Source organism: Rhagoletis pomonella, unplaced genomic scaffold (assembly GCF_013731165.1).
Source record: "Rhagoletis pomonella isolate Grant_MI unplaced genomic scaffold, Rhpom_1.0 Rhpom_scaffold_00010, whole genome shotgun sequence".
NCBI lineage: Eukaryota > Metazoa > Arthropoda > Insecta > Diptera > Tephritidae > Rhagoletis > Rhagoletis pomonella.
In genome coordinates this window covers 16,580,845-16,606,560 of record NW_023458564.1, presented here as the reverse complement: position 1 = coordinate 16,606,560, position 25,716 = coordinate 16,580,845, and the positions used below count along the sequence as shown (strand labels likewise).

Genomic DNA, 25,716 nt, shown 5'->3' with positions numbered 1-25,716 from the left:
CCTTTAATCTTTCAGAATTTCTTTTCTTTTACAATTAATTATCAACGTCTAATTTCGATTCATATGCACACCAATACCAAGTTTTTCTACGCAAAATTAGAACCTTCGAAATCATTTACATATGTATGTGCTCATCGAATCGAATCACAAGCGTCCAGGTTTTAAAATAAAAACTGGTTCATAGGCATGCCATTTTTATGAGCTGCTAAGGCGCCAGAATACCAAATACGGAACAAAAACGGGACATTAAAAGAAATACCGAAAATTTGGCGTCCCGTATGAATTAAATAAATTACCAGGACGATAGATGAAAAAAGTGGACGTCTCATATAATACAGGACGGATGCAAGAATGATAGAATACAAGATTGCGCCGATTGCAGCAGAATTCGTGAGAGTAATTTTGGCGTGACGTCACCGTAGAGTTGACAACTGAGGGCGGCAAATAAAACTGCTGTCTAGTGATGTGCTGAATTGTCGGTACCCAATACTTAAAAAAGGTTTCGGTACCCAATAATTCCTTATCGGTACCCGATACTGATTCTTTACATTAAACCTTCGCCATTATACGCATTTCAAGTTTAGAAAAAACTTTCATTTTTGTTCCAGCTGAATCGGACGATATCATTTTTGTAGGCAGACTCTGTAACCAGTTAGCGACATATTCTGTAACCAGTTAGCGACAAGTTTCGAAGCGATATCGCACTTGTTGACTTAAAAATATTTCCTATCATACGTAAACAAAACCGATACCGATTGGAAAATTGTCGCTAACTGGTTACAGAATATGTCGCTAACTGGTTACAGAGTCTGCCTACAAAAATGATATCGTCCGATTCAGCTGGAACAAAATTGCTTCAAACAAGTAAGAGTTTCTCTGTATTATGGCCTCGAACCGACATATATACATCTTTCATTTGAATCAGTATTAGAAGCTCTATCGGCTCCTACATTCGGGTTTTGATAGGCGAGTCTGAGTCCCTGAACCGCTTTTTCCATATTTTTGGCCTATGTGCGCTTTTATTCGAAACCTAAATGTTTCGGTACCGAGTATCGAGAGTATTGGATACTTGAAAAGTATTGACTCAGCACATCACTACTGCTGTCATCTCGACTGTGACGTCAGCAAAACAGCTGATTCTGTCAAATTCACTGAGAGCCGATTAGCGGTATCGCCATCGGCGCCACCTTCTGTATTCTCTCCACCGTGGGACGGATGGTCACCGTACGTATATGTTTACTTACATAAACATACTCAGATGTCAACAATCAAATACGCGCGTAATAAATTTTTGTATGAAAATATTATTTTTAAATAGGAACATTTTTAAACGATAATCAAATTTAAAGTACTCATTTTTACTACTCAGTGTATACACGCCAACTTACAAACATTTCTTAACAAGACACAATATTATTGATTTTTGTAAAATGGGCGTGGCACCACCCACTTATGGCTGCATACATAAGTGTATATTGATAGCCCCCATAGATTTCCACAAAACTTGCTCCAATTATTTCAATATCTCATAGCATATTATCGACTCTGTTTGACGTAGGGAAAAATACTCTTGCTTATCATGCAGTTGACTGAAAGGTGAAAAAACGATATTTAATACGTGCGCCGGGTATATAAAGTTCGGTTTCGCACGAACTTATACTTCTTTACTTGTTTAAAACAACTTCATTGAAATGTTGTCCATAAGTAAGGCCAAATGTTGGCTTCCAAGCTTTGAATCATAGCTGGCTTATCGACGAAGACTTTTGACTTCACATAAAACCAATTCAATTCAATTTCAGTCAACAAAAAGTCCGATATCATGGTGCGGTGCGCTCGCTATTGACGGTTGAACGTCTGCGAACACACTTTAATGAAATTATTTTGAAAAAGTAAGTATCAGGGATTATTCCTTCGGGCAATAATAAGGATTCAGATATCCAGCCATGTTTTAAAATTAAATTTTACTATAAATGCAAATCTAATAAGTTTTTGTTTCAGAACGTTTCGATTAATATGCCGGTGTCGGCGTGCCTGGAGCCTAAAAGTCGGGTAAAAGCAATTTTTAAACATGCCAGTGAGGCCGCACCAGTCGTTCAATACCATTCATATGGATCAGTATAAAGGTCTTATAAAACGGTGTCTTTTGCGCTTATAATATATAAACATGACATCGGGTAATCGCCTGAAAACTAAAAATTGGGATGCTGGAAATATATTTCAGGCATTTTGTGGAGAATAAGTCAGTCGATTTTTTCTTAGTTCTCTCAAGTCTAGCCAAAGGCCCTTGCTTTTGTTTGGCATTTACATAGCTTACATTTGGGAAAACTCTTGTGAAAAATTACCACATTCGTCTAATTTGGTAATTTTGATTTATAAACATAACAACCAAATTCCCCGCAAAAAATGTCCATTCAATGTCCTGTCTAAAAAGGCAAGTACAAAGTTGATAAGTTTTTATAATTGTTCATATTTTTTTTTTAAGTTTTAATATATTTTTTCGGATACAAAGGATTTGATCATTTTATGTCGCTTTATTCCGTATTCAATTTATTTGAGAAAAAGAAAACGCGCTGTGGACGGGCTGTTGATGGTACAACGACATAACTCCATAGCTCCAATTTTAAAATTTAGAGTTATGTCAGTCCTTATGCAGTGACAGAAAGCCAATTCTTTTACTTGGGGTTATGTCACTTCTTATAAGGTGTCATAACCCAAATAGGATAATACCACTTTTGAACCTAACGCATATTTTCCAGCTCTCAAGAAAAACTAAAAAAGGATATAAAAACACGCTCAACAAATGAAAAAGAAATTTTATATTAAATTTTCTTCTGCGCAAAAATACTTCCGCCACTCTTTTCCGGCACTTTTTACGTGACAGAGAAAATCCGAGGTGTTTTTGAGGTTAGGAAAAAATCTAGACGTGATGGAGCAAAACGGACTTCAGATTCGTGTTCGGCGACCCCAAAAACATGTAACAGTCTAGGTTTGGTCAAAGAAACATTTCATCGATTTTTTTGTGGACCCGTGTTATCAATTACACAGATTTAGATTTCCCTTTAGAATAACACCTTTACAGCACAACGTATCGTTAGTTAAATATAAAAATCAGAAGTAAAAAAAAAAATTAATTTCCCGTGTTATTCTTATGGAAAATCGAAAAGAGCTTTTTTACTTTTGATTTTTATATTTAACGATATGTCAACTCGGTCAAAAGTTACTTATCGAAAAATTACTTCAGACCGTTTTTGTAGCACGTTCAATTCTCTACAAAATTAATCCAAGACCTTTGCATTAAAACGTATCGTTCGTTAAATATAAAAATCAGAAGTGAAAAAAAAAAATATTCTTATGGAAAATCGAAAAGTGCGATGCGAACATTGTTAATATTAATATTAAGGACTCATATTTTCTGAGACTTCTTTTGGCGTCTAAACGAAACTTTTGAGCATGGTTCCGAGGGGAAGAAATTTTTTTTTTCTGAATCACCCTAGTATACATGCGCATCAAGTTGAAGCATTTTAGTTTCGAAAATATTGCAATTTAAACAATTTTTTAAATACCTATTTTAAGTATTTTGGGTGAGCGTACTTGTTAACGGATTATATACATATTAACCCATTTTACTTACATATATACATAACAAAGCCCTAGCTCTACTGTTAGTAATTGTGGCCAATTTGTTGATACGTTGTTCCCACTGTGCGACGTGTGGACTGTTGAAATTCAAAGTTTTTGCTGCGCGAGTGATGGGCCAAGTGTTACTCACAAATCGTGCCACTTGACTGAAGTTTACTTGTAAGTTTGTCATTTTGAGAAATGCCTAAGTTTATTGGACTTTGGCACGCAAATTTTGGGCCAATGTCGTTGGCGTTTGCCGATGTCAGCCGGCCTTGGTCAAGATTTAAACTCTAATAGGCTTGGTGTAAATTGTTGTTGTGTGAGAATGGGCAAGTTTGAATATTTGCAACCAAAATACAATTACTTTCAGTGCTCTTGCGGGTCTGCAATATTACGAGGGTGGAAATTCACTGCGTCTGAATAGCTAGAGGCAATCACCAATCCTTGACTTGTCATTCTGCTACTTTATTACCTCCATTACTGTACATTTGATAATTTCACCTACAATATATGCACTATTTCCGGAAAAAAACAACATAGTAGGTATAAAACTACATACGTATGTAAGTATGTACATGCATATGCGTAGGAAGTAGAGGGAAAACTGAAGTTGAAATGGTAAAAAGCTAAGAAAAGTTGTATCTTGCGAATCATAATAATGCTCAGGAAATGATATTACTTAAAACGAAGTCGCTGTGGTATATAGAATGATTGCGAAATGATTGTTTAAAGTGATTTCATCACAGCAGTAACGTCACATTATACTTCTTAACCAAACAACCATTTAAAACACATACACTTAGGTTTATTTTTATGCGGATTTGAATTTATGCGGTTTTTCAAACCATTTTATCGCTGTAGCGATTTTTCTTTTTTGAGAGTTTTTGTTACTTTTTTTCAGAGTGTAAGAGACAGGGCTTCAGATAAATAATTTGTCTTTGTATTCTTACATAATTCATATATTTTTTGTGGTATCTTTTTTTGTTTTTGTTTAAAATACAGATACAATTTTATTTATTTCATTAATGTTCAGTTTTACATGGAATAATAGTGTTGAAGTGAGAAGTAAATTTTTTTTCGCTTAATATTGCCTCACTGGATGTTTTTATGCGGTTTTTTTTAAATTTTTTACATGGAGTAACTGAATTTATGCGGATTGGAACGCATGCCCTGTTTTTGTATGGAAGTACAGAACTTTTTTATGCGAATTTTTTTATGCGGCTTTCTGAGGAACGCATGTACCGCATAAAAAAATACCTAAGTGTAGGTATGTAAGTGTAGAAAAGCAAATAAAGCGTTCCTTCTTTGACATAATCCATTGAAATTGGGCTGACATAATAGTGGCGAACGAGATTTGGTTGAGGACTATTAAAAATTATATAATTTTGAATATTTTAATAACGAGACGGACTCATATCGTAAGTTACATTAGTTGGGAATGGCTGGTGAGTAAATCCTTCCCACTCATAGATTAATACAGGGCCTTTTTGCTGCTCTGCATTGTTGAAAAGCCTTCTCGGGTTTTAACCCGCTTTTGTACGCTTTGTATTTTGCCAAACTAGTTATTTCCACCTTGAAAGGATGGGTTGACAAGCATGCGCAATAGGGTGGTCCAAAAGTTCATGTGAAAAAGTAAAGTCGGAATTTTTATGCTCTCACCCCCCAGGATTATTCTATACCGAAAAAATATACCTTTATTTTTTTATTTTGAAATCAAAAAAAAAATTACAGGTCGCTCCAAGCGTCCAAAGGTTTCCATGTATTTTATATGGGGAAAAAGCAACTTTTCGTAGAAATGGTATAGAATAGTTAAAAATCAATATTTTCTACCAGAAAACTCTGTTTATCTGCAGGAGACTCTCGATAATAATTCCCAATTGTTTATTTAACCATTTTTTTATCGCAACTATAATTTATAGGTCCGCCCAAAACCCACAAAAACACCGACAAATGCAATGGGGCGACCAATAAACAAGCGTTAGTATTAAAAAATGGTTACATAAACAATTGGGTATTATTACTGGAAGTATCCTGCAGAGAACCAGAGTTTTCCGATCGAAAAATATTGATTTTCAAGAATTCTATGCCATTTCTACGAAAAATTTTATTTTTCCCATACAAAAAGAATGGAAAATTTTGAGCGCTTTGAGCGACCTGTAATTTTTTTTTTTGATTTCAAAATAAAAAAAGGGGTACACTTTTTTCGGCCGCTGTGGTGTAGTGGTAAGCAGTGCGCGTTTCGATTCCGCAGCGCCTGGGTTCCAGCCCTGGTCAAAGCAACATGGCAAAAAATATTTTAGAAAAAAAGGGTTTTTCTTAACAGCGGTCGCCCCTCGGCAGGCAATGGCAAACCTCCGAGTGTAAACCTGAAGGTTTCACTGAGCGAAAAGGGTTTTCAGTGTTGATTGACTGCTATAGTAGTAGCATCTCTAAGAAACGGTTTAAGGCTAGTCATTGGTTAGAGTAGATATTTTCAATGACAAAAAATTTAAGATTTTTAGGTCACATTGTCTGGCAATATATACTGGAAGGCCACGACTGTGACCAAAAATGATTTGATCGGAAAATAAAATAAAAATGTATTATATTTAGGGATGCTAATTTTGAGGAGTAACATCGATGTTTCGATCTTGATTCTCGACCAAATAAAGAATAAAATTTATTTGCGATTTGATTTGTAGAGCAAATCAATTTGATTCGTGATTTTTCAACTAAATAATACAGTTCGAAAACGTCCTATCTCAAAAAACTTTTCAAGAACGCCCTATTTCACAGTTCGGTTGAAGAATGCGAAGCACGAAGCAAATTAATTCGCTTTACGAATGAAATCCTTAATCCTTAATAATATTATAAACAATGTTGCCACTTGAGCTTAGTTTTAGGTACCAAAACGCCTACCAAATCAGTTTCCAAACTACCAAATTTTTTTTCATTATTAAAACAAGATTTCTTGGATTTACAGGGTTTTTAGCTACACGAATTGGCAGTATAATATTGTTTACAGTATTGGTTAACCATTCATGCCAATCTTTAAGATTAATTAAAACAAATTCGGACTTTTAAACAAAAGAATTAACGTATTGCGTAAAAAAACTTTTGTAAAAATGTGATTACCTTTGAGTTTAATTCAATTCATATCAAACATTTTTAATGTTTAAAAAAACAAAATCAGACATTTTATGCATGTCAATAAAACAAAATTCCAAATCTTGTTTCAATTTGCATATTGCACGATAGGCAATTTTTCGTTCAATTTCAACAGATGATCGATCATAGCTTTGGGAAGTGAGTTTTTGTTTGTAGAAAATTTTGTGCTTAGTAAAATTTAGAAAGAAAACTTATACGTGTGTATAATGTTTTCAACATATAAATGCAAAGTAAGTGAACAAATCTTAATGCTAAGTTCGATTGAATTTTCAAAACATTTTTGCCTACCAAAAGCTTCATCAAACCAACCAAATTAACAAAGGTGAATGAAGGTACCAATTTTGGTCCAATCGGACCAAAACGGCAACGCTGATTATAAATCCGAAAGTGAGTTTGTTTGTTTGTAACCCTTTCACGCTTTAACTCATCATGAAATTTTATACACTGATGTCATTTAGCCCAGCTTAAATTATGACATTAAATCTATTATTGTACAAGGGGGCGTGGCACCTCCCATACATTGAATTTTTTTCGTACTGCATATCGCAGGAAATATTTATGATAGAATACTGGAACTTGATATCTAGATATATAAAACCAATTCCTTACTCATGGAGGAGGGTTGCCACCTGTTTAAAACATCAAACTCAACTTGAATTAAGGGAATTATTTATTTGAAAATTATTTTCAAAAATGGATGTAATGAGGCTTAAAAAGTTTCAGTTTAAAAATATTTTGAAAATGGTTACCACCTGTTTTAAAGGTCCAATTTAAATTAATTATTCGCAAGCTATCTAAAAAATTAAAATATGGGTGTCAAATCAAAGACTGTTAAGAAACCTTCAGGTTGAACATTTGGAATATTATTGAGGTGTTTTACTAGGGTTATCACCCGAATAAAAATTTGATTCAATTTAAATGAGTTACTGTAATACGGGTGTCAATCGAAATGTTTTTGAAAGGGGTTTAAGTTCTAAACTACATGAAGGATGGTTGCCACCTATTTGAAAAATCAAATTCTACTTGAATTAAGGGAATTAGATAATTGGAATATGCATCACATATTGGTGTCAGACCAAAGGGTTTAATAAGGTTTTAGTTGGAAAATATTTTGGAGAGGGCTGTCACCTGTTTTAAAACTCGAACTTAAATTAATTATGCTCAAACTAAAGTGTCAAACGTAAGAGTGTTTAGAAATGTTCAGCTTGAACATGTAGAATATTCTGAGGTATTTGAAGAGGATTACAACCTGGTAAAAAAAATCCAAGTAAATACAATTGAGTAGTCCACTTGCAAACAGCGTTATGTGATTTGATAATAGAAAGCCATAGATTTGGAAAAAACGACTACGACAACAAGTAACATTTAAACTGATCAGGTAACTAATTTCATCGATATAGGCGTAACCATGGACCCTAAGCTTGAATTCAAATCCCATATAAACTCTTGTGTTAATAGAGCCAAGGGCGTCTTGGCTTTCATCAAACGTTGGGCTAAAGAATTCAGAGATCCTTATGTCACGAAAGCTCTCTTCACCTCCCTTGTCAGGCCGAATACGGGTCCGTCGTATGGAACCCTAGATATCAAACGCATTCTGACAGACTCGAGTCGGTACAGAAACAATTCTTATTATTCGCATTAAACAATTTGCCTTGGGATTCGACATTAAAGCTCCCACCGTACAAAAGCCGCGTGAAGCTCATAAATTTGCCAACGCTTCACAGCCGTAGAGAGATGCTCGGGGTTTCGTTCATGATTAAGATCTTGAGCGGGTTGGCCAATAGTCCCTTTCTACTGAACCAGATCACGTTTTGTATTCCTTCTAGACTTTCTAGACATTACAAGCCCATTCAGCTAACTATTTGTAGAACATATTTTGAAATGCATGATGCTTTTCGTTGCCTATACCAGGACTTCAATAAGCATTACAACTATTTTGACACCTCCGATTCACTTTTTACCATTAAGAAAACCTTACTTGAGATTTTGAATAAATAACAAGTAAACCCTTACATTGCACCTGATCGTTCAGCTGGTGAACTGTATTTCTGTTCAGTTTATAGGTAAACGTGGTCGACTCGCTTACTTTCCCGACTGCGCCACGGTTGTGTTGAGCATTTGTAAATTAAACTTTAAAATGCATGATGCTTTACGATGGTTATGCCAAGATTTAACAAACATTATAATTGCTTCGACATATCTGAATCGCTTTTTTGTAACTAAATAAATTAATATCTTTAATCGGGAACGATAAATTACACAATATTTAGGACTGCTTGGTACAATACAACAAGACAATACGAGCTTGGATCGGAAACTCGGCCTTTCCGACCATGATCAACAGCAGCGCGGAGCGGAAACTAGAGCCTTCCGGCTGCCACACATTCAAAGTAACGACTTCGGGAACATGGATAGGAAACTAAATTAAATAAAAAGGAAAAGTTAGCTAAAGTTCAGACAAGACAACAGCAGCGCGGAGCGGAAACTAGAGCCTTCCGCCTGCCACACATTCAAAGTAACGACTTCGGGAACATGGATGGAAACTAAATTAAATAAAAAGGAAAAGTTAGATAAAGTTCAGACAAGACAAGAATACATCTCTTAGTGTTTTTTTTTAATTAACTAGAGTTCACTGTAAAAAAACATCGTTGCTTGGCCATTGACGTGCTGATAATTTGCTCATGCAATTGTCAATCGATTTTCAATTATTATGTCTCTTGACCTTAAAAAGCTGGAGTGAAAAGGAGACATCGCCTTGTACGGTGGATTTATTTTTCAAGTTGTTTCATATTCATATGGGGAATTTGATAAAGCGAATGGCCATGGCATATATTATAAAAATACTAATTACTGGGCCAATTAGGCCATGCCCATACAACCCAAATTGCAGGTCGCAAATCTTAGATGCAAACTTTTCATTTCTCTCTACGAATCAAGTAAATTATGTATGTATTTAGGGTTTATTTGTTTAGGATATACTGGTGTTCATTGACATAAGAGTTCTTTTGTTCAAACCAGTGATCTATGTAAAGTATTAAATACAACACTGTTGTGTATACTATCATATATGTTGTGTCAAATAAAATGCATTCCTTCCTTCCTTCTTCCGGTTTGTATTACCATTGAAAGTGTCGTGTTTTATTTTACTGCCTGAAATATTATAACTTTACAATAGGTTATGGGCCTTTATTACGCGAAAATAGCACCGATATCTAGAGGAACAAAGTTTGTAATATACGGTTTAGTAAGTGTTACATGCGGATCGACTGTCTTAAAAAAAATAAGCATAGATTGAGCTCGCGAAAATGGCGACAAACGCTGTAACCTTTCCTTTCGAAAAGCTGAAGGGTCGTGAAAATTTCGACACATGGAAGCGACACGCAAAATCGTATCTCATCATGTATTCAAGCTGCAAGGTGGCCCGATCTCTTGGTGCACCCGAAGGCAGCGAACTATCGCTCTTTCTTCTACTGAGGCCGAATTTATGGCCATGACGTCGGCAATTCAAGAGGCAACGTGGTTAATGCGCTTACAGAAGGAGTTAACACCAGACACTGCAGAAACTCTAGTACTCCATTGCGACAACAAGAGTGCAATACAAGTGGCTTTGAATAACTCTTATTCACCTCGCACAAAGCATGTTGATATAAAAGACAAATTTATCCGTCAACATTTGGAAAGTGGCAAAATCAAGCTGGTCTACATACCAACCAAGGAGATGTTAGCTGATATCCTGACAAAAGGTGTATCTAAAGTTATTCATATTAATCTTTGTAAGTCACTTGGACTTAATTCAAATTAACTTAACATTGTGTATTATGCCTTAGCTTCATTTGCAAATACCGTATTTAAATGATTTAATGAATTCTTTCTTTTTGTTTATTTAATTAATGAAGTATCTTTCAGGAAAGGTGTTGAAATATAAAATTGAATGATACCTCATACTATTAAATACAACACTGTTGTGTATACTATCATATATGTTGTGTCAAATAAAATGCATTCCTTCCTTCCTTCTTCCGGTTTGTATTACCATTGAAAGTGTCGTGTTTTATTTTACTGCCTGAAATATTATAACTTTACAATAAATACCTATATAAGCAACTATAAATACTTAATACAAAAATTAAATATTGAAGTGAGAGCACTGAGTAGTTCAGGTAAGCGAATCTTCGGCCGGCTTAGGGAACCCCCCGCGCCTCCCTCCTGTTCAACTATAACCTTAATAACACTCCTCTGGCCCCTTTTACTTCTGGGCATCTTCCAGCGACAGTAGCCGAGGTGATGGACTCGTTGCCGGAAATCATCCTCGCATCTGCCTACTTCTCAGGTAACGTCGCAATCGCTCGTCGAATTCTGTTAATTCGTCAGTTTCTAATTGGCTGCGATGCGAAAGCCCACTATACAAATCCAAAAAAAATGGTGTAACCCAATACTTTATATACATTTCGAGTGTCATGTAGTCTATCTGAAATATTTACTCGATCTCATGCTGCAGCTGCTGAAGGAGATTTGAATATATTTTTCGCCACTTAAAAATATTCGTCGCTTTCGCATGATTGTGTTGAAGGTGTTTAGGCGCGACTGCTAACACCAGGCACCTAAATGCATTCTATGTACTGCTGCATGTGCAATCATTTCCCTCATTAAATTAATGAAAACTGCCATGTAATAAAACTTTCTTAAGCTATAATTTGATTTTAGTTCAAAGTATGCTAGGCCTAGTCCGATGCATCCTCCGAATACTGTTCCGGAGTGTTTTGCGGACTCTGCTTCACTTACAATCATACAGAGGTGGTACTCACTATGGATGTTAATTTTTCGGCTTTTTCCGATCCCGAGATTTTTGGGATGGCGTTGTCACAATCCCGTGATCAAAGGATTAGTCCCGGGATTTAGATATTCATTACTTTTCAACAACTTGAATCGAAAAAATTGCTTCTATATTGTTTAAGCTCTCCTACCATGAAATAAATAATAAAAAATGGGTTTGAAACCTACACCCTGAATAAAAATATAGGTAACAAATGCAATAGGAAATTAGATATTTAGAATTAAAAAAATTAAAATTTTTTGAATTTACAAGGACGATTAGGTAATTTTTAAGCTGACAAAGTTTAAAGAACGTATAAAATTAAAAAAAAAAACAAATATTGCGAAATTTCAAGGATATAATTTTAAAATAAAATAAATAATAAATAAATAAATATTTACCAGCCCTTCTTTACCAGAAACCAGTGATCGGATTTAAGAAAAAATTCTGTATGGTAGAATCTGGAAAAAAATGTGGTAGATTTAAAAAAAAGTGGTAGATCTCAGGTTTTGAATCAAACTTTGTAAAAAAATTCAAGAAATTCTGTAAGGTTTCACCTAAATTGCAAAATTTTTAATTAGACTCTAAAAAAATTAAATTTAGTATAACAAAGTGTTAGATTGAAGTTTCTAAAACTTGCACTGAGTTTTGCAATTTTTTCCTTGACAGTGTAAAGTGTAATTTTTTTGCAACATTGCGGAATGCTGTCAGCGTTTCATTCTATCACATCACGATGTAGCGAACAAATGTGGCACGTTACAGAAACCGCTACCTGTGATTTGCCGATTTCGACAGTTCTCAAGTAAATGTAAACAACGCCTCAGAATCTTTAGATGCACTGAAGTTTGCTAACACTTTCACAAAAATCGCTTTTGTTTTTTTAATTTTCGCTATTAATTTTTTTTTATAAATCATATATTTTAAAATTTAACGCAAATAAACCACGTTTCCTGTCGAACAATTTTTTATTGAGAAAATTTACTATTTCACAGTTCATTTTATCCACCCATTCGGCTTTGTTTACTTTTACTTGAGAAATTTCATCGCCACCGGGAATGCGGAATAGTGTATTATATCATTCTTGTTACCATATAGTGTTTAGTGTTGGACAATTTTTGCTCCTAAAATTAAGAAAATTATATCGAGCAAAAATAAAACAAGCTACTCAAAAACGCGAATATGTGGTAGTTTTCAGACCATGTGTGGTAGATGCTCAAAAAAGTGGCAGATCTACCACAATGTGGTATAAGTCCGAACACTGCTAGAAACTTGAATCTGTTTAAGTTCTACAGGATTTCCTGATTAATTTTATACCCATACTTCTTCTCTAAGCGCATTCATTTCTAATTACTGACGTCAGAGTGAACAACTAAAAAGCAATTATTTATACTATATTTGGCCCATGGTTTCGCGAATATATTGCTATTTGTGTTTAAAATTTACTATCATGCGGTGTTATATATATCTATGTATAATGAGCTAGACATTTATATAAAAATATTAATTATTAAATAAAAAAAGAAAATAGCCAATTCTGGCCAAGAAAAGGAGTTTCTATTATTGCCATCAGTGCAAATTACAAATCCCGAAAATCCCGGGATTACTTGCCAAGAATCCCCGGATTTTCGAGATCTTAAAAATTCCGGGATCCCAGGACCCCGGGATTAACATTCCTGGTACCCACCTATAGCTGCTATTGGCCACAGTGCCTACCTACCATTTTTGAACCAATAAATATTTTTTACTATAAATACATACATGCAAACATACTGGTCTCCCCTCACACTAAGTTATGCAGAAGGTGAGCGAGAAATATTTAATTTTTCTGTGGTTAGTGCCGTTTTCTCAAGTAGGTTTTAAAATTTATCTGCCCTTGAAGTAATTTTTTTCAGAACAAAATTTGTATTTAAAAGACAGATAAATTATAAAACCTGCTTGAGAATACCTTTTTCATCCGCCTTTTTAACCGACTTCCAAAAAAGGAGGAGGTTATCAGTTCGTCGGATTATTTATTTTTTATTTTTATGTATGTTACCGCATAACTTTGGACCACGTCAACCGATTTCGATAATTCTTTTTGCATCGGAAAGGTAGTGTCTCAGAGGTAGTCCCATACTAATCTGGTTAAGATCCGATCAGTGGATCATGAGATATATATATATATTTTTTTTTTTTTATATGAGAGGTGAAGTCGGTTTTTTTTTTGCTAAAAATTACTTGTTATATTGAAGTTTCGCCTTCTGCTCCCACCCTTTTTTTTCTTGCCTTCCCCGGGCCTTATTTGCTGTATTCAAATCAACTACCTCCATACTGTTAGGGAAAATATCTGCCCTTTGCTCCTGCATAACTTACTGTCCTGTAATTCGAGCACGTTGCGAAATAGCATCAATTGCCTGGAAAGTCAAGTTGCAATACTTTATAAGTTATGTTGTTCACCTAGATTGTTGAAATATCATACTGTGTAGCGGTCGCCTCCCTGCAGGTAAAAGCAAACCTCCGAGCATATTTCTGCCATGGAAAAAGTTCTCGTATAATTCATTTGCTGTTCGGAGCAAGGATAAAACTATAGGTCCCTCCATCTGTATAAAGGGCTATTAACAGCTCTCAAGAAAAATCAGCAGAAATATTTTTAATTTTTTCTGTTGGTTGAAAAAGTACTTTGATTTTTCTGTGCATTTCTTGAAGAAATTAATATTCCAACATTATTTTATTGAGAGCTTCAAACTGATTTAAGAAATTTTGATAGAAGCATATATGTAATACTTCTATATTGGCAGTAAGCTAACTTCTCAATGTGTAAGCATTCCGAAATCAAAGCGAGACAGTCTAGTACCGTTTTTATCAATGTATTGTATACTTGAGTGCCGTTTTTGTATATGTGTTGTGTACATGTTTATTTATAAACGTATGTGTTCCTTTCCTTTCGCACGTATTTATTGATATATCTGTACTGTAGTGTTTTCGGACGGTACTAGCTCTTACTGCCAATATAGGAGTATTACATATGTATATGGATAGAAGAGAATTTCTTTTCCATTTCTTGTGCGTCATTTTGTATGAATTTTTCGTTTTTATTAGGAGCTGCCAACAGCCCTTAAGATTGTAAGTGCCAATATATTATTTTTACTAGTTATTTTTATGTTCTAATATCAGATTACTGATTTACCGACTTTCGTACCAAACTGGAATTAGAACAAAAGTGAGTTAGGGCTTTTCTATATTATGGTTAGGATATAAATATTTCATCCGTTTGCGATCGCCATCTGGCGACCCGATTTTATTCAAGTTTATTTTTTATCATAAAGGTAATGTGCGTACTAAGTTTGAACTAAATCGGACCTTTTTTTTAAGTAACGACCCCGGCGCCACATATTGAGTTATTTGGTAAGCTATGCTGAGACCAGATGCCTAAAAAAACACCCGAAACTTTTATTTAAACCCATTAAGAACTTTGCAAGATTAACGTGTTTAAAAACATTGACTTCATTTAATACTATGTATATGTAGATAGCAATGCTACACCTCTCTATACATACTACATACATAAATGCTCGTTAAGTTTAGTTATATTAGATAGTGACAGAATTGTGGCAACGAAAACAATGAACAGTAACATACCAATTAGGCCACATGACAACCCGCCAGTGAATTTCTAAAACTTGTCAATCACTTTTGCCATCTGCTTTTTTCTCTTCATCTTCAACATGTGGCGAATGTGACAAATATGTACAGCACCGTTGTAAGTCAGAAAAATACCTACATACATACGTACGTATAATGTACATTAGCGTGGACCGAAAACACGCTTTTTTAGAAATTTGATTGGTAATAGCAAAAATATGGTTCATTATGCTCTAAAAAATATCTGCGTGAAATGCGAAAGTTTTTGGTCAATATCCTAGGCTCGCCCTAGTCCATCAAAGTTCAAGTACTAAAAAAACTTTGTCTTAGCTAACTTCGATTCTCTACAAAAAGGTCCATATACCTAATTATGTAGGACTAATACTTTAGAAGATTATTGTAATTTTAGTAAAAAAATGTATTACTTAATTTATTTATAAATTTTTATTTTTTGGCCATATTGAACGTTGATGGACTTGGGCGAGCCTAAGATATTGACCAAAAATTGTCATATTTCACACAGAGTGTTTTTAAATCCTAATGCTATTACCAATCAAAATTCTAAAAAAGCGGATTATCGGCCCACGCTAATGTACATATCGATGGTCTTCTGCCATAATGACTCAGCTCAAAATTAAAAAAAAGTAAGTGCGCCTAGGCCACACTGGAGAAGTGAAACTTACGTTACATACATATCTATTTTGTCTCATAACCAATATACATATATGTATTTGTACATATGCACATACATCTGCTTTTACTTAAGGTTATATTTTTGGTCCTTTTTTCTATCTAGATCCCTACCTCTACCCCTGTTCGTTCTAATTACATTTATGTTATTTTGTTTTCCTATATCTTCATTTTTATCTTTATACTCTATCGATAACAAAATCGATAGTAACATCCAATAAAATATCGATAACAAAACCGGCAGAAATATCGATATCAAGATCGATGAAAAAATCGATTATAATTTCGATAGCAAAATCGATAATAATATTGGTAGCAAAATCTATTAGAAACCCAATAAAAATTTCCATAAAAAAATCGATAACAAAATCGCTCAATATCGATAGCAAAATCGATAAATATCGATAACCAAATCGATAAAAATATCTGACTAAATCCGTCAAAATATCGATACCAAAATCGATAAAAATATCCATACCAAAATCGATAAATACCGATAATAAAATCAATAAATATCGATAACAAAATCGATAACTATCGGTAACAAAATCGATAAATATCGATAACAAAATCGAAAAATATCGACAACAAAGTTGATAAATATCGATAACAAAATCGATAAAAATGTCGATAACAAAATCGCTAAATATCGATAACAAAGTCGATAAAAATGTCAATAAAAAATCGATAAAAATATTAGTAACAAAATCGAAAAAATATATCGCTAACAAAATAGCTAAAAACATCGATTACAAAATCGATAATAAATCGATAAAAATATCGATAACAAAATCGATAAAAATATCGATTATAATATCAATAATTTCCGGAAATATCGCTGGCAAAATTGGTAAAAATATCGATAAAAAAGTGATAACAAAACCAATAACAAATATCGATTATTTTATCGACAAGTCTCGAGAATTCCGAAAATTTCTATAATCCCAAAATAGTTTCCAGATTGAGTCTCTGTGTCTCCCTCTACACCCTTTCCGCTTTAATTACCTTTATTTTAATCTTTCTTTCCCTATATTCATCTTTACTTTATCGCTATCCTCATCATCATCTTTGTTTTTACTTTTATGTTTATCATTTTCTTTATCCTCATATTCCCCTTCCCCTTTGCCCTTTTATATATAAGTAAAGTGTTTAAATTTACCTTGGTCTTCATTTTTGTCTATATCTTTACGCATCTTTGTTTTTCTTTTTATTTTTACCTTTGCCTTTATCCTTTTCTTTATCTATGTACGTACTCACCTTTACTATCATTCTTGTATTGGCCTTTTTCTAAGTGTTATTCTGTAACCTTTTATTAGCAAATTTTTGTAAAATTAATATCATATGCATACAAAAAAGAAGCACTTGTTTGAGATCCAACCATTTCCGTTGCATCATTTCCATTGCACCATTTTCGTGTGCAACTTCCGATGAATTTGCCAATTTACTCCCTACCAATCAACCGCCGCTAAAGAAGTTTCACTTCAAAAAAATACCATTATTATCGTAAATTAAATGATAGCATTTTTTGGTTGCATATTTCCCTCCAAAAGGTGGGGTCTAAATCCCCAAAACCCCTTGCGACCGGGCCTGCGTGGAAGTTTTACGTGCACTTTTTATAGTGTCCATATCGATGGTCCTCTGCAATAACGACACAATTCCAAATTCGAAAAATTAAATATCTTACCACTTTTAAGTGGCTCATGTCTCTAATCCTCGTCTACTACAGTAAGTAATAAGGATTAGACAAGGATTAGAGACTTGAGCCCATTAGCGCACACAAGGGGTGGGTTTTGGGGTTCAAACCCCCCCTAAAGCTAATAACCTCAAATACAATATGTATCTTAAAGCTAAGAATCCAGCTCTCAAGGAAATTATAAGAAATATTTATTACAATTTCTGTTGCTTGAAAAAGCGCGAAAATATACGAGCTTTTTTTTCTTGAGAGCTGCAAATTGATTTAAGAAATTTTGGTAGAAGAATATTTCTTTTCCATTTCTCGTCCGTCGTTTTATATGAATTTTTCGTTTTTCTTGAGAGTTCAGTTAATTTTTTCGGTATTTGAAATATTAAAAAAATTTAGCAATTGTGAAAAATCACCAACTCTATCGAAAACCAGAAATCAAAAAATGAACATAGAAGTGCAAAAATTCATGGAATCAATAAATTTATTTTTACTGACTCTTTTTTAAAATTTTTGATTAGGTACTTTTGAAAGTTGAGCGCATCTTGAGTTTATAGAACTTTTTATTAAACAAGTAGTTTTTAAGGAAAGAACACAACCGACTTCAATTCTCATATTCAAATTTAGGGGTACCATTAATTTCTTCATGACCATCATCGGATCTCTAAAACAAATTACGGGACGAACCTTGAGGTACTATCTTTCTAATAAAAAAAGGATTATTGAAAACGGTTCACGTGGTGCAAAGTTATGTATTCCGGCGAGATGATAACCTCCCTTTTTTTGAAGTCGGTTAAAAGCGTTTGAGTTCTGTTTATCCGTAAATAAAGTGCAGTTTATGAATTTTAAAACGTTTATTTATTTATTACATACTGTACATAAAACTTGCCAAATGTATTTTAAAGGGGGTATTATCTGAAGCAAATTTTCAGTATTTTCCGGTGATATATCTTCAGAAATATAAAACCCCCCTAAAATATATTCCTGGGTGCGCCCCTGCTTGAGCCAATTAGCAGTAGTAGGATATTTAATTTTTTGAATTTGGAATTGTGTCGTTATTGCACAGACCATCGATATGGACACTTTAAAAAGTGCACATAAAACATCCACGCAGGCTCGGCGCAAGGGGGGCTTTGGGGATCGTGCTTCATTCAAAACTCTGTTTACTATCCCGGGACTGGATTCTGTAACTGTGAGCTTTCAAGTGTACACTGAAAATTGTGTACACTCTTCATTTTGCGATTCAGGAAGTGTGAGAATGAGTTTGAGCTGTCAAAATTGTGTACACTTCTCTTCCGAAAAACTCACATTTTATAGAACAAATCTATAGTTTTTATTAAAATAACTAAAAACAAGTTATTTGTAGACATCTTTCAGATTTGCTAGATTTTTTTCAAGCGAATGGTAAGTATTTTTTTCGTCAGTGGCAACCCTGATCACGAGTACAGTGCTGCACTCGCTCAATGGCAATTTATACATATGTATGTAATTAGTAGCGGCACATAAAGTGAACTAAATGCATTCATGCATATGTATTATGGATGTTTCGAATGTCATATTATTGAAATTCGCGAATGCGAATGCGAATGTTAGGAATAACAGTCATCGTTTTTATTACTTAAAAAGTTTGTAAATTATTAGAACATTGAACGAGTGCTTAACCTGTACAGTATTTTAATCTAGTAGTCAAAGTTCAAAAGGGGAATATTATATTTCAAAAAAAGTAATTTTGCTGCCTTTGCTCACTTGGAACGCTGGCGGGTGGAGAGCTCAAATATAAGACATTAACGACTTTTTCTAAATACTTACATGCCAGCTGAATATTTCCTGTAAGTAAAAAAGAAAAAATTTGAATTAGTTGAGTTTTTCAAATTAAAAATATACCAAAGAGAAAGAATCATGACGCATATGAAAAAAAGACGGAAGATTTTGTATTTTTGAAAGCCACAAAATACATTTTTTTGTTGGCTGCATTTCTTTATTCATTCTGAATGTTTGGAATAAACTTTTTTATTTATTTATTCTTTAGAACGTTCCTGATGATATGTTGACGTATATTTCAAACGCATTCTGTTTATTCCGGCTGTGAAATGGGATTATCCGGAATGTATAAAGAAACGCAGCCGTTATGTTTTCTATCAAAAGCATTTATCCTTTCAGTTTATAAACGTGCTTTATGGACAAAAAAAAACTATGAGAAAAGAGTTTATTTACATCACCAATGGGCGGCTGATCAATGTCTGGTTACCACTTATCTCCTATTAAACGTCGTTATTGACGTTACTGACACTCTGTTGTATGTATGGAGCAGGATTGTTACGAATATTCGCATTCGCATTCGCAACCTCGGAGCTTCCGCATTAATTTTAACATTCGAATTCGCTTTCGCATTCGCAATAATCAATGCGGAGCTTTTGCGAATGCGAATATTGTGCAAGTGCACTAATAAAACGTATATCTGGAAAACAAAATGACAAATAGTAGCCAATATTTTTTGCCTGTGGAGATACTACGTTAAAACTGTCCCCTACGTCCCCTTCTTTTGTAATTTAAAGTCAAAGAGTAAAATCCTTCAAAAGGTATTTCCAGGAAATGTTCAGCGCCTAGCTATTTATAAAGTGAATCGGCCATTTGCTCGTAAAAAAAACCTTAATTATGGAAGAATTATGTAACTATCGAATAATATTTGCCAAAGGTCTCTTGAAAAACTCGATGCATCGCGAGCGGTGAGTAATTAATTGTGAGTGCCTGCAACTAGGAAAAGTCAAGGTCAGCTAATTAAAAACGAATTACAAGCTATTCATTACAGGTGAACCCTTCCAAGAAGTCACCCGGGAACTAAGCAGATCTGAGACTTTATCGTCCATGATTGACTGGTAGCCACGACTTTGAAAACAGAATTTTCTTACTAATTTTCATTCCTAGTGTTTAAGCTACTTATGCATTTCCCCCATAAGGTAAGTGCAGTGAACACACACACGCAATTGTATTGCACTCCCGCCTAAAACCAATTGCAGCGAATAAACACTAGCACTTGCGTTTAAAAGTACTTCGCTCGTTCTTAATTGGGTATGCATTTTTTATGCAATTCTCAAATATCTCTTCGCCGAACTTAGTGAAGTGATAAGTCGCTGGTATTTTCAGCTATGGTCAACGCTAAACCTGCTTGGCTGTCACACGGCGCACCCACTCCACTCCCGGAGTAATTTTTGGCATGGTAGTAAGCTACGGCTTAAAAACCACGCTGGGGCCCTGCACGAATGCAACCCTGAATGAATCCCAGCTCATTGCACAGCAGCCTACGGCAGCTAGAGCATGACTCCTCCAATGGAGTCCCTCAATGAATACACGGTGAAAGGGTCACATCTTGCGCTACCGCTTCATCAGCCTGCCCGCATATATAAACACTCGCACCAAAGATTATCCCTATCTCCTCTACTCCTCTAACTGGTCTCCCGTCTCCCTCAGCTAAACACCTAGAAAATAACAATTTATTTTGTCGCGGATGTCTAAAATTCCACATTCGCAACATCCCTAGTATGGAGTCGAAAAAGTCGATAATGATGTTTAACCGTAGATTAGTGTTAAACAGCCATTGATAACCGGCCATGAATATGTACCTTACCACATCTTGCTGACTCAGTGTACTATTTTTTTCTTCTCGGCACTCAGAGCCGCGAAAAATGGATTGGGGGTAATAAAATAGCAGTCGAATTCGTAAAAAAGAATTACGCTTACATCACTATTATACACTATTTTATTATGAGCTTGTTGTAAATGACTGCCCTTGCAATTTTCTAGGCTGAATCCCAATCTGGGCTAAAAATTTCTCTAACACGTTAGGCTTTTGAGATATTCCAACCTAAAAGTGCAAACTACATCGTTTTTGGCATCGCAAATAATTTTTTCACAGAAAACTATTCACCGCATCTTAAAATACCAATCTGTCTCTTTCGAATGCCGTCATTATGCCACTTTTTTTTTTCTTCGCTGATGTGTCGCAGCTTGTTTAACCAAGATATTTTCATTTTAAGTTTGTATTATGAATGAAAAAAAAGATCAAATTTTAAAATGGAAAATGTTACTCATACGCCATGTATGAGTATGACCGCATATTTCACCCAAAAAAATCATTACACATTAGGATTGGACCATTCACAACTTACATATTTCTTTATCCATCGATTTTCCAGCCAGCATGATTTTTTTTCTGAATAACAGGCTTTAATTCAAATGACAAAAATTTACAAAAAATCGGTTAGTTTTTAAATTTTTCCCTTTTAAAGCTGATGTTTTCATAAAAATGAAAATATTTCGAGAAATTGCCTAATCTAGAAAATTAGAATTCAGATTCGTAATCTACGACTCAAAAGTAAGTTCACGTATTTCGACGTTTTATTTTGTTATTTCAAAACTTGAGATTTTCCTTATAGTGTTATTAGATTCCATAAAGCATAATTTAGCGGCCGCTGTGGTGTTGTGGTTAGCAGTGCGCACTGCCATTCCGCAGGACCTGGGTTCAAGCCTGGTTTCCGACCAACATCAAAAAATATAAAAAAAGAAGTCTGATGAGGAGATGTGGTGACCTCCGAAATAGCTGCTATAACTCCTACCGCTTAAGCATTGTTTTTTTTTCATTTTTCCTAACAAACAAAGTGCATATATAGGCATATTTGATCAAAAAGGCATATTTAGTTGCATTTTTTATTAAAAGCCGTTTGTCTAGAACGGACGAATCACTCCACAATTGAAAAGTATTTGATGATTCTATGCAACTATTGGGTACTGATTTCGTCGAAAATTATTTTAATGCCACTGACGCAGTGCCATATATCGAGCCCTAACCGCCAAAAAACGTGAATTTTTTTTAATATTTTTGATGCAGAATTGCATCTAGATGCTCAAGGTACATTTCTACAACAAAAAGAAAAGTTTTGAAATATATGGCCTGGTTAGAAGCGGCAAAATATTTTTGCCTACATTTTAAGGAATTTCAAACCTTCCTTAAAGATCCAAATTATAGTGACGCTTCTTCAATATTGAGGGCGAAAAAAGTAATATCTTCAAATTCGATTAAAGCACGGTTAGCCTATATCAATGCAAACTACAGCTTCTTGTCGGAAATAATGGGTTGGATATCCTTTATGGCCGTTCGTTAAAAGGGCGGTGGGCGAAAGGTAAGTGGGCGTGGCATCTCTAACGCACCTTTTTGGAGAGGGAATGAACCGCCATTGACAAAAATGCAACCCCCGACCACCTAGGTCCCCTATGGTTCCCTAGGGACCCCTTAGAAAAATTGTCAAAAATCACAATTTTCATTTGCGTTTATTCGCTTGAAAAATGTTAAATATTCATTTGCACAATACATTTTTATATACTCATTTTTATATACAAGACATTTTTATAAAACACCCAGTAACGAAAATGGACATCACTGGGGCGGCAGCCCCAGGTTTACCACACAGAAAGGGAATTTTAGTTACCTCATCCTTTCCCAAGGTTACATCACTGGGGAGCGGTACAGAGAAGTAAATAACTTAGAACACGATCTAAAATTAGAAGTGTATGGGGAGTGTATGTGATATTATATGCGCTACCGTTATATCGGGTGTATTGAAAAGGATTGCAGAGTCATGATATTCGGTTAACTTACAATCCCCATACACTTCGTTTAGAGAAAACAGATACATACCCGAATAAAAAAAAGTAAGTGCGCCTGGGCCACACTGGAGAAGCGAAACTTACGTAACATATCTATTTTGTCTCATAACCAATATACATATGTACATACGTATGTACATACTATATAATGCATACATCCGCTTTTGCTTAAGGTTATATTTTTTGTCTTTTTTTCTATCTAGATCCCTACCTCTATCCCTGTTCATTCTTATTATATTTATGTTATTTTGTAGTCGATATTAATAATAGATAACAAAACGGATACAAATAGCGATAAAAAATTTCGATAGCAAAATTCATAAGCAAAATCGAATAGACGATCGATAAAAATACCGATAACAAAATCGATAAAAACGATAACAAAATCGATAACCAACATCGATTAGAAAATCTATAAATATATCGATAGCAAAATCGATAAAAATATCGATAACAAAATCAATAAATAATCGATAACAAAATCACTAAATAATCGATAAATAACCGATGACAAATTCGATAAAAATTTCGATAGAAAATCGATAGAAATATCGATAACAAAATCGATAAATAATCGATAGAAAAATCGATAAATAATCGATAAACAAATCGATAACAAAACCGATAAAAAAATATCGATTAATATATCGATAAGTCCCGAGAATCCCGAAAATCTCTAAAAACCTAAACAAGTTCCCAGACTGAGTTTCTGTGACTCTATGTATATCCTTGTCTCTATAATTATTTGAATCTTTCTTCCTCTATCTTCCTCTTTACTTTTATCGGTATCCTCATCCTCATCTTTTTCTTTATATTTATCTTTGTTTTTACTTTTATGTTTATCATTTTCTTCATCTACATATTCCCCATGATGCAATAATACAAGGTGGTATCAGTTGTGACAGCTCGATTTGACACTACCTTAGCTCAGTAGAATGAGAAGAAAAACGGGAAGAAATGAATCCCCATATGGGGGAAAAATATAAAATTTCACATTTTCTCCTTAACAAAATTTGCTTTTTTATAGTATATTCGTTATGAAATGAAATAAAATAAGATAAAATACCTTTTTAAGAAAACAAAGGTATACTGAGAAAAAATAAAAAGCATTCAACTATATTAATGGGCAAAGAATAGTGAAAGAAGTAACACTGTTGCACGTAAGGTAGTCAATATGGCGCAATTAGAGCGAGAAGTTGCCAACTGATAACACCTTGTATTATTGCGTCATGCATATTCCCCTTCTCCTTTGCCCTTAAGTGTTGAATTTACCTTGGTCTTCATTTTTGCCTTTATCTTTACGCGTCTTTGTTTTTGTTTTCATTTTTATTTTTACCTTTGCCTTTATCCTTTTCTTTACTTATGCACGTACTCACCATTACTTTCATTCCTGTATTGGTCTTTCTCTAAGTGTTATTCTTTAACCTTTTATTAGCAAGTTTTTGTTAAATTAATATCACATGTACATTCAAGAAGCACTTGCGTCTGTGCCAACCATTTCCGTTGCACCATTTCCGTGTGCAATTTCCGTTGAATTTGCCAATATACTCCGAACCAACCAACCGCCGCTAAAGAAGTTTCACTTCGAAAATGCATTCCTTCGTTTCTGTATACGTCTTCTATATACAATGTGGCTGGAAACGAATACATACAACTTATTTTCGTTATTTTTTTGCCCATACACGCACTTAATACATTTACGAGGACGTCGGAAAAAGTACGGCTGGGTAGTGCATATATTTTTGGTTTTCTGAGAGTTAAACATACCTTTTTTGGTTTTTGAGAGTTGCGCATAAAAAAATCCACAAAAAAGGTGGATGTAATTGTATGCCTTTGTAAGGTAGATAAAAACTGTGTACTCTGAGAAGTAGGAGCTTTAGTAGTTATATCAGTTCAGTAGCTGTATATTCTTCACCGAACAAGATTCTTAATTTAAGAAATGTGGTTATCAGAACATAAATATTTACTACACAATGAGAATATTGTTAGCAGAGGGACAGGCTAACTCTTTATGCAGCAACTAAAAGAAGTGTCAATTACAGCACATATTCTACACTGCATTTTATGTCCTGTGTAGTTCGGAAAAACCTTTTTAACTTATTATAGTTTTAATCGTTCAAGTGAATAGCAAACTAAAAATAAACCACATTTATCATACATATGTACATAATATGTAAACATACATATGTAGAAATTTATAACAGACTAGCAAAGCGAACAATCGCTTGTGGGCATAAAATAACTTCTTTGCCCAAGCGATTTTGTTCAAGAACGCTAAAGCGCGGCATAACATGCCGCCTATTCTTATTCGGTATATTCATACTTATGTGATTGCATGTCCAACACTTATTACCATACGATCTAATCGCAAAAACTTGGGAGTCGACGTCAGCAGCAGCTCAACGAAAGATTGGCAGCTGTATTCCTATATCAACTAACGGGTGATTTTTTAAGAGCTTGATAACTTTTTTTTTAAAAAAAA

At 34.4% G+C, this 25,716-nt stretch overlaps 1 protein-coding gene across 11 annotated transcripts in view; it reads right to left on the bottom strand.

The window, feature by feature from the left end:
- Positions 1–25,716, bottom strand: part of LOC118746094 (potassium voltage-gated channel protein Shab) — a 373,750-nt gene that overhangs the window by 195,153 nt on the left and 152,881 nt on the right. For 10 of the 11 annotated variants that reach the window (XM_036479860.1, XM_036479856.1, XM_036479862.1 and 7 more), the window contains exon 3: positions 19,383–19,400. The exons of the other annotated variant lie outside the window; for it this stretch is intronic. The gene's annotated coding sequence lies outside the window, so the exon portion shown is untranslated. The remainder of the gene's footprint in view (positions 1–19,382; positions 19,401–25,716) is intronic. 11 annotated transcript variants of the gene reach the window in all.